Here is a 10,860-nt window from a genome sequence, read left to right on the forward strand (position 1 = left end):
CCCTGGCGTACGCCCTTCCCAATTTTGAACCATGCAGTGTTCCCTTGCTCTGTTCTGACGACTGCCTCCTGGTCCAAGTATAAGTTTCACATTAGAATGATCAAGTGTTCTGGGATTAACATTCTTCTCAGAGTCAGCCACAGTTTGTTATGATCTACACAGTCATACGCTTTTGCATAATCAATATGATTGGGTATTATTGTCATGACAGGAGCCCAGAATGAAGGCTGTACAGTGGAGTAGACTTGGGAGGTATTGAATAACAATGAAAGAGTTTTTCTTTTACTTTTCAAGGAGAAGAGTGAATTGGAGGGGAGGGAGTGGGCAGAGAGAAAAGTGCAACAATGAATGAATAGAAATCCTAAGTCTGTAAGATGTCACTAAAATTAATTTTAAAAAAATGCAATTTCTGTGGAAACACTGCTGCACAATTGTATAGATAGGCATTATTCCCTTTGATGGAGGCATCCAATACGTCACATCCCTGCTCCCTTTACTGCCAGAATGGTCCATGTGATGTCTAAGACCTTGTCAGAAAAGGCCATTGAGATACTCCTGGGATACTGGCTTTAGGGGAAGTCAGCCACAAAATCCAGCTACTCTGAGACTGCCATGTTGGTGGCACAGCCTCTAGATGCTGTAGGTAATAGTCTATCTGAGCCCCCAGTCAACAGCCAGCACCGCTTGGCAGCCGTATGAACAGACCCTCTTGAACATGCAACTGATTCAAGCCTTCAGCTGTTTCCAAGCTCAGTCATGGAGTGTTCCCTGCTCCCCGGAGTAGAGTCAAGCCAATCCCACTGTGCCCTGTCAGAATGCCTGACACAGAATTAATGCATGCAACAAAAGGAGTGTTTTAAGTTATTAATGTATTTTTTTAAAAAGAAAAGTTCTTTCTTTGTTTTATAATCTCTACTCCCAGGTCCACTCCAATAGACAGCCTTCGTTCTGGACTCCTGTCATGACAAAAATACCTAATCACATATCCCTTTTGAACAGTTTTCTCCCTCATCTGTTTCAATGCAGTATACATTATGGATCCCATCTTTCTCAGTCTCTCCCCAATTCCGATGTCAGTCCTGTTTTACAACAGTGGCACCATGCAGTATTTGTCCTTTTGTGACTGAGAAACTTCACTCAGCATAATGTCCTCCAGGGTCACCCATTTTGAATGATATTGCATTATTTCCTTGTTTTTCAATGCAGCGTAGTATTCCATTGTATGAATATACCACAGCTTCTCTATCCATTCGTTTGTGGATGGGCACTTAGGTTGTTTCCAACTCCTTGCTATTGTGAACAAAGACACAATAAACATGGGTATGCACATATCTGCTTGGGTGGCAGTTCTGGATTCTTTGAGGTATATTCCCAGTAGTGGAATTGATGGGTCAAATAGTATTTCTATTTGCAACTTTTTGAGAAAGTGCCATAATGCCTTCCACAGTGGTTGCACCATTTTACACTCCCACCAACAGTGAATAAGGGTTCCAGTTTCACCACAACCTCACCAGCATTTGTTGCTTGCTGTTCTGTTAAATTTTGCTAGTCTGACTGGAGTGAGATGATATCTCATAGTTGTTTTGATTTACGTCTCTCTTAGAGCTAGGGATTTTAAACATTTCTTCATGTGCTTCACTACATAAACAAAAACTAACTCAAGGTGGGTCATGGACCATGGACTATATCAGGTACACCTTAGTCTCCAGACTGATATCATTTCTCTTCAATGCTTTGGAGAGATCTCTGACCGCAGACTTTCCCAATGCATTTAGTTTTTAAATTTTTTTCATGTGTTACAAATTGCTTTCTGCTATCACTAACAATGACCAAGTGGACTGATTTCAGTTACACACTTGGCTGACTCTAAGTAATTAATTTCTAAAAAGACTCCAATAAGTTGTCTTTACACTGAGCCCATCAGATTTACCCTCTAGCTAAAGATGTAAACACAGGCAAAATCTTTAATACCTTTGGGTGTCTATCTAGAAAATTCTTTCTTTTGGGGATTTCCCCCCTTCTCCCAAGGGCTTTTATTTCTCTTAGAATTGAGTCTCAGATCCGGCATTTACTGGCTTTGTCACCTTGGACCTCTGGAACCCAATTTTCTTACCTGTAAAATAGGATAATAGGGGCGCTCTGGTGGCCTAGTGGCAAGAAGCTGCAACTACAATCCCAGAGGTGCACGGTTCGAATCCACCAGATGCTCTGCCGGGGAAGGAGGGGCAATCTCCTCCTGTACCAGTCAGATCTGATTTGACAGTACACGCACACAAAAATAATAAAATTAAAAAAAAAATAAGATAATAGCCTTTTTGTTGTTGGTGTTTTTTAAAATTATTTTATGTTGATTTGCATAGAAAATTTGTATACATTGTGTTTCATACAATCTCATTCACTGTGGTTTTTAAAAAAAAATTAAAAAATGATTTTATATTGGTTTGTCTCTTCCTGACCTCTGCACCCCATTTCTTCCTTCGGACTTCCCCTCCTTTCTTTTCTTATTTGGTCCCATTTTCCTTCTCTTTTTTCCTTAGTGTCTTCTTTCCATTTTCTGATAAACCCCAGACTCTTCTATTACCTTTCCCCTTGTTAAGATCCTGTAAACCCCGCTGGGGATCTTACATCAGGCAGCTTGAGGCCCTGAACATTTTTCAGCCCCAGAGACCAGGAGACAAGGCAGCGGTGGCTGAAGCCCGAGGCAGCCTGGGCCTTCTGTGCTCTGCATGCAGAGCGGGGCCGTTTCCAAGGTGACTGGAGCCTTCGCACCTTCTCCTCCGCTGGCCAAACTCGTAAACCACACGGGCTTCCTCCCAGGCCCTGGTTACGCCACTCGCCGCGCAGTTTAACCACCGACTTGCGGCAATGTGTTCCCACAGTATTTAAGGATCAGGGCATCTATATATAGCATCACAAGGATGATTTGGGTAGATGTGAATATATGGGCGCAGCCTGGGTGTGACTCAACCTTGGGTTGTTTTAACCTCAGAAGGATCATCAGGTTTACACACAGGTATAAACCACTGTGCAGAGTTGTCAGGGATGGGAGAGGAAGGTGAGAAAGCAGAGGTTAGGGGAAGACAAGGTGAAGGGAAAGGCAAGGGACAGAGAAGGCTTGAGGATGCATTGTAATACGTGGCAGTGATCAGCTGTAATCATGTTATAAAACAAAATGTGTGTCAAAGAGGGAATGAAAAGAAATTGTAAAAATCTGCTGTAAGGAACACTTACAAGATTTTAACCCATCCTTTTGTATATAATTTACTACATGATAATAACATGGTCTTCGGCAGTTTGCAATTTCACGTGCATACTCTCATTTGATCTTTGCAGGGCTGGTGTAATTCCTCATTGGCATTTTATTGATGAGGAAACCGAGGTTAAGACAGACAAGCAATCTGCCTCAGCACACCCAGATTAGGGGATGGGGTGTGAGGGCAAGGGGGTGGCTAGTCGAGTGCAGATTTAAAACAAGGACTGTGTAGCTCCCAGATGCTTTTTTTTCTTTCTTATTCCACAGAAATCTGTTTCCTCCTTCAAAGACATGAAGCAATTCATTCCCGTTTCCTCCTCAGAAGGGACAGCGTGCTAGGAGAGGTCAAGGGAAGCGGAGAAGCCCCTCAACAAGATGGATTGATGCCGTGACTGCAGCAGTGGGCTCACGTGTGCCAGAGATGGTGAGGATGGCGCAGGTGTTGTTCATAGGGTCGCTGTGAGTCACACTTGGCCGGAAGACACCTAACAACAACCTCCATCACCACCACCACCACCTTACAGAGGCCGGTGCACAGTGTGTGCCCTGATTTCTTCTCTGACCGTTGTTGTTAGAAACCCTTGAGTCAATTTATATTTTTTAATTGAAATTTTAATGAAAGTTTATAGAGGACTTGGATCTCCATTCATTCATTGTTGCACATTTTCCTCCCTGCCCACTCCTCCCCCCTCTGTTCGATTTTCTCTTTGAAAAGAAAAAATAAATTCTTTTATTGTTATACAATGCCCACCCCCCCCAAGCCCACTTTACTATGCAGCTCTTATTCTGGACTCTTGTCATGCAAATGCTACTTAATCATATATTTCTTTTAAACAGTTCTTGAGTCAATTTTGATTCCTGGTGACTTCATAAGACAGAAGGCTGTAATTTTGTGGGAGATTTTCCACAGAACTGGTGAGTGAGTTTGAATCTCCAATCCTCTGGATGGCAGCCCAACAACAGCTAACCACCAGGACTCTTTCAATTGCTTTACGTTAATAGTAGACCCAGGGAGCTCTGGTGGCCTAGTGGTAGGAAGCTGTGCTGCAATCCCAAAGGCATGTGGTTTGAATCTATCAGCTGCTCTGTAGGAGAAGGGTGGGCAATCTCCTTCTATGCAATTTGTTGTTATGTATCTAACCTTGAGTCAGAATTGACTCAAAACTGACCCTCCAGTGCCTTTTTGGAGGCTATAAATCACACAGGAGGAGATTCTCTATTCTCCTGTAGAGCAGCTGGTGGATTTGAACTGGGTGCCTTTGGGTTGGCAGTGCAGCCCCTTACCACTTCCATGATGCATAACAACTAAACAACAATAATAAACTTGCTGGATTTACCAAACTGAGACACAGGACACCTGTTTAAAGTTTAATTTCTGAGAAACAAACTTTAGTAGAAATACACTCTATGACGTCCTCTAGTTTAAATGGCAACTTTTATTTCTAAAAGCACTTTTAATTTTTCTTCACAGATCAATGGTAATTAATTATATAAAATGCAATTGCTCAAAATCACTGGCAATAAGAGAGATGCAAATCAAAACCACAATGAGATACCATCTCACCCCAGTAGCAGTGGCAAAGTTTAACAGGATAGCAAGGAATAAATATTGGAGAGGATGTGGAGGGATGGGAACTTTTATACACTGTTGGTGGGATTGTAAAATGGTACAACCACTCTGGAAGGAAGTTTGGCATTTCCTCAAAAAGCTCAAGAAATTCTATATGACCTAGCTATTCCACTGCTTGGAATACACACTGAGAAGAATTAGAACTAAGACACAAAGATTTGTACACTAATGGTCATAGCAGTGTTATACACTATTGCAAGAACATGGAAACAGCCTAAATGTCCAACCACAGTCAAATGGTTTGAGAAATTATAGTACATTCACACGATGGAATACTACACAGCACGCAGGAGTAACGTTTTTTGTAAATTATTACCTCACTTGGGAGAGTCTGGAGAGCATTATGCTGAATGAACTAACTTAGTCCCATAAGGACAAACCCTGCATAAGACCATGATTGTAGGCGAGCTCTGGTGGCCTAGTGGCAAGAAGCTGCACTGCAATCCCAGAGATGAGTGGTTTGAATCCACCAAATGCTCTGCTGGAGAAGGAGGGACAATCTCCTCCTGTACCAGTCAGATCCAATTTGATGGTACACACACTCAAAAATAATAAAAATTAAAATAAAAAAGATCATTATTGTAAAAATAGAAAGATAACTAGTAAAAGGTGCATGAAGATCTAAGAGGTTGGGAAGGGCAGGAGCAGAGAGATGAGAATGGGCAAGGGGTTAGTCATAGGGTCACGCAATTTGATGGGTAGACAGAGGAGTAGGTAAAGGAAATGGGAACGATCCGGTGTGAAAAACAATGTTTACAAACTTTGTAAGTAATCCAGTATAAAATAAGAATTTTATTTAAAAAATGCAATGTATATGAATGTAAGAAACACAATGTAAAGGAAAGATTGTGTAAAACACAATGTATATGAATGAAATACAGTGTAAAGGAATTACTGTGTGAAAACAAAAAGTCCTTGTAGTTATTATTTTTAATTGTAATTATTATTTTTCCTTTAAAGGGCTAAGATGAATTCAGTATAGAAGAGTTTGTAAATGACAGGCAAAACGAAGAAAAGAAAAATTGTCCTTCATTTTATCATCACATTTTGGTATATTTGCTGTAACCTTATTTCTCATGAATTTATCTACCTGTCTGTCTGTCTATCTATCTATCTATCTATCTATCAGCTTCTAACCCAAAGGGAGAGAGTTCAAATATACCAACAGGAGAAAGATGAACAATCTTCTCTCATGTGATTTACAGCCTCTGAAAACCCACTGGAGGGTCAGCTATGAGTCAGTTCCTACCTGAGGATGAGTTAGTTCAGGTTTTGTTAAACTGAATCATCTTTTGCTAATCCCTTAGATTTTTCCAATGTTTCAGTATTATAGATATTGCAATAAACAGTTTTCTCTCAGTCTCTTTGCACATTCCTGGAATGAATTTCTGGCAGTGGAATTTCCAGGTTAATAGGTATGTAAATTTTAAGGATTTTGTACCTGTTGTCAAAGTATCCTCTTAAAAAAAGTTGTTGTTAGGTCATGTGTCAGTTTTCTGCTTATAATGACTCCCTGTGAGAAAGTGGAAGTCCCTCTGCTAACAGGCTCAGAGAAAAAGACACTTGGAAGAAATACCACCTGGTATTTCTTTTGGACAGACATTGAAGGTGACACCTGGAATTTGTGGACATTTACTCAATATTTAATTGAATTACATTAGTTACTCACTTTTCAGTTGTAATAGCATTGTATTTTAACAATGAGATGAATTGTCACGGTGGGCTTAAACCCAGCAGAGATGGTGTGGGTGAAATAGGAAGCAGGCAGTTTTGTTCTGTTATTATGTACTCTTGAGTACAAACCCACTCATAGCTGACCCTCCATCAGATTTTTCAGAGGCTGTAAATCACATGGGAAGACGTGGTCCATCTTCCTCCCTCAGAGCTGCTGGTCAGTTTCAACCCTGTGCCTTTGGGATTGCAGCTCAATCTTGTGGTGTGTAGAGTTGCTATAAATTAGAATTGACCCAACAGCATTCAATAACAGCAACAACAACAACAATAACAATAGCGTTATTGCAGAATTGAAAAGGATTTCCAATTCTTTTTAGAACAGAAATACTTCCAGCTTCTTCTCCGAGAAAGCATCAAATGGTGGATGACACCGGTGCAGGGGTGGGTCTGGAGGCCCTTGGGGCCCTGGGATGGGAACTCGAGTTTCCACAGAGGTTTTGGTAGCGATCAGAGGGGTCAGGGCCATGGATGGGACAGTGGGAGGGGCCGTGGAGTTCAAGGAGGCAAAGCTGAGGGCAAGGAGTGACTCCCCATCACCAAGTAGTCTGGATAAAGGTATGAAGATCAAATCCTAGGAGGAGATTTCTTTCTTCTCACTGCCCATCAAGGAGTCAAGATCATTGACTTTTTCCTGGGCATGTCCCTCAAAGATGAGGTCTTGAAAATCATGCCTGTGCAGAAGCACACACATGTCAGCCGGTGGTCCGGGCGCAAGGTCTTTGTCGCCGTCGGAGACAATAATGGCCATCTTGGCTTAGGAATCAAGTCTTCCAAGGAGGTGACTACTGCTATCCATGGGGTCATTATCCTGGCTAAGCTCTCCACTTGTCCCTATGTGGCGTGGCTACTGGGGGAACAAGATTGGCAAGCCTCACAGCGTTCCCTGCAAGGTGACTGGGTGCCACGGCTTGGTGTTTGTGCGTTTGATGCTTGCACCCACTGGAATTGTCTTGGCCCCTGTGCCCAAGAAGCTGCTGCTGAGGGCTGGAATCGATGACTGCTACTCCTCCTCCAGGGGCTGCACAGCTACACTGGGCAGCTTCGCCAAGGCCACCTTTGATGCCGTCTCCAAGACCTACGGCTACTTGACCCCAGATCGCTGGACAGATTCAGTGTTCATAGAGCTGCTTGGAGTCACAGTCAACTTGACAGCACATAACAACTGCAACAACAATATGATGTCTCTCCTTTGATTCTGACATTGGTAATTTGTATCGAAATTAATGTTATTTAGAAGGCAAACATCTCACAGAAACACAAGATTCTTTTGTCTACATGAGAGAATCTACATAAATTGGAAGTCTTTGTTTTTATCCTCTTTTTAGAATTGTGGTTTTGTTTTGTTTTGTCCCCCCGCCCCGCCCCCATGGAATTTTTTTCTGCACTGATTAAGGGCCATGAAGACTCACAGGAGGAAGGGAGGAGAGTGAGATGAAAATCTAATTTGTGGCCAGTTTCCTTGATTATGAAAGTAGGAAGAGCTATGGTAGATTGCCTGAGGTTTTGGGTTTTCCCTCCACATTCCAAGTTGTTGTTATATGCTGTTGAGTCACCTGCAGCTCATAGCGACCCGGTGCACAACAGCCCTACACCATGCTCTATCCTGTAACAGTCTTAACAGTCACTGAAACAATCCATTTGTCCAGGGTCTGCCTCTCCTGTGCTGTCCCTCCACCTTCCCAAGCATGATGTCCCTCTCCAAGCATTATTCTCACCTGGCAACATGTCCAAAGTATGTCAGACTCCTCGCCTCCAAGGAGCAGCCTGGTTTCACCCTCTCTAGAATGAACCTGTTTGTTCTCTTAGCAGTCCATGGCATATACTCAATACTCGTCTTCAAGTTAACTTCAAGAAATCAAGATGCTTTCCTCATGATCATTGATTTTTGTATTCTGGATCCTAACCAAACCATTCGACTGACCATCCTTTAGTTTTGTGGTTGTTGGTAAGGTGCCATCAGTCAACTGTGACTCACAGTGACCCTCTGGACTCAATCTCAGCTCATTTCCATTGAGTCAGAATTGACTCATTACTGGTTCTGGAGTCTGTGAACCACAGGGGAGATTTTGCATCTCTTTTGAACTGCCAGGGAGGCATCACCTTTAGGTTAACATTGCAACTCCCTCAGGCTATGTCACCAGGGACCCCTTATTTCAGTAGTTGTTGCTGTTATGTATCATTGAGTCAACTGAACCACCCCTGACTCTCCAGTGAGTTTTCAGAGGCAGAAAATTCACTGGGAAGAGATTACCCATCTTTTCCCCACAGAGCAGCCGGTGGGTTTGAACTACACACCTTTGAATTGGCAGACAATTCCTCACCGATGATCACTGGTGGCCTAGTGGCAAGAAGTTGCACTGCAATCCTGAAGGCACATGGTTCGGGGTCACTAGCTTTTCTGCAGAAGGATGGGCAATCTCCTCCCACGTGATTAACAACCTCTGAAAACCCACTGGAGGGTCAGCTGTGAGTTGGTTCTGACTCTACAGCACACAACAACAACAGGCCACCAGAAGTAAGCAACCTTAAATGATGGCACTATTCCTGCTTACTCTCAAAAGCTACACATTCTTACAAAAATTCCAGGCTCAGACCATATTCCTCGTTCACTTTTCAGGACATGACTGGGGACAGTTTGAACTCATGGAGAAACCTTGGGATTTAGAGTGAGACAGAAGTTGAGTCCCATTTGACTTCCCTGTTCACCCAGGGCAAGTTCTGAAAAGTCTCTGAACTCTACTTTCCTTATGAGCAAAATGGGGGAAAGAGGAAGGCTTCCTATTGCCTCTGGGATGTGTAAGTGAAATAACACATGCATCTAACATTTATGACCTTTGGGTGGATCTCATTGCATTGTCTTGGGAAGAGAAACATCACTTGGGAACTTGCTAGAAATGCAAATTCTTGAGCCCTTCTCCAAGTGCACTGAATAGGAAATCTGGGCATGAGGCCAGCAGCTCATGTTATAACAAGCCGTTTAGACGGCTCTGATGCCTGCTCACGATTGAGAATCACTGGCCTAGCACATTCTTTAGCACCGTAAATGTTAGCTTTACCTCTTACTTGTGTTTTCTAGATATCTATCCTTCCAGCTTGTTTTTCTTTCTACCTTATATTAATTGTACCCTTTAAGAGTCAAAACAGTCCCTTTCTTAACTCTTTTTCCCCCTTTCTCTTTACACAGCTGTTAGTCCTGCCTTTAACGTGCACTAGGGACTCTGAAAGAGTCAACCGCACTTCTGTGTTCCAAAAGAGAACAGAACTACCTTTGACTTTAGGGTGCTTTACTTATTAATTTGACTTCCATAGCACCTTGGCTCTGTCATGGGCCGGAGGCAAGTGTTCTGTGAGGACCTGGAGTGAATCCAAATCTTGCTCTAACCCCAGGGATGTTGGGAATTTGATGTCTCCCATCCAGTGTCTGCCAGTCACCATTCCAAACCCAATAACAGAAACACTGGAGTGGTATCATAGACCGTGTGGTCCAGATTAAAGAAGAGTTGCAATTAAATCTCATAAATTCACAGCAACTGCAGTGAGTGAAGGAGAGGAAAGAGTAAAAAGAAATGAAAAGCGTGCTGTAAGTGTGCATGATATAAAAATTTATATTTGTTTTATGATAAAGAGTTTGTCTTTCAATATGGTTTTCTACCATAGATGAATGACTAGGTGGATGGACAGGTCTATGTTGCGTGGATGACTGACTAGGTGGTTGGGCAGGGTGAATAGGGAATGTTGACTTATTCACAAAGGGATTGGCTAGCTACCACTCCACAATGGGATTGGTCAGTCTCAACAATCTACAAAAGGACTGGCTAGTCTCTTCACATTAAATTGGTCAGCCTTAGCTGCAGGAGTAGAATGTTCCCTCGCAGAGAAGAGGAAAGAGTCCTTCCCCACCCTGGTGAAGAGGAGGCAGGAAAATGTAGGACATGTTTTAGGTGAGCAGCGGCTGCTATGGCCAAATTGGAGAATTGACATGAGATGGGACTTTGGGGCGTGGGGCTGGAGAGGAGTCAATATTGTCAGGACTGAGAACAATTGGAGACAATTGGAGGTGAGAGACAATGTTGGAAGAATTGAGAACGTGGGAATACTTAGAGCTATCAAACTTGAGGCTGAGGTTGCCGGTGAGCACATTTTGGGAGCTGTCTTGATTGTATTGTTATTAATCTAAATTATAACCTTTTGATTCATTCACTATGATACTGTGCGGTCTGTGAGCTATCACATCAGAATTTGG

This window comes from Elephantulus edwardii, unplaced genomic scaffold, assembly GCF_000299155.1.
Source record: "Elephantulus edwardii isolate Elephantulus edwardi_28Jun2011 unplaced genomic scaffold, EleEdw1.0 scaffold00027, whole genome shotgun sequence".
In the NCBI taxonomy this organism is placed as follows: Eukaryota; Metazoa; Chordata; class Mammalia; order Macroscelidea; family Macroscelididae; genus Elephantulus; species Elephantulus edwardii.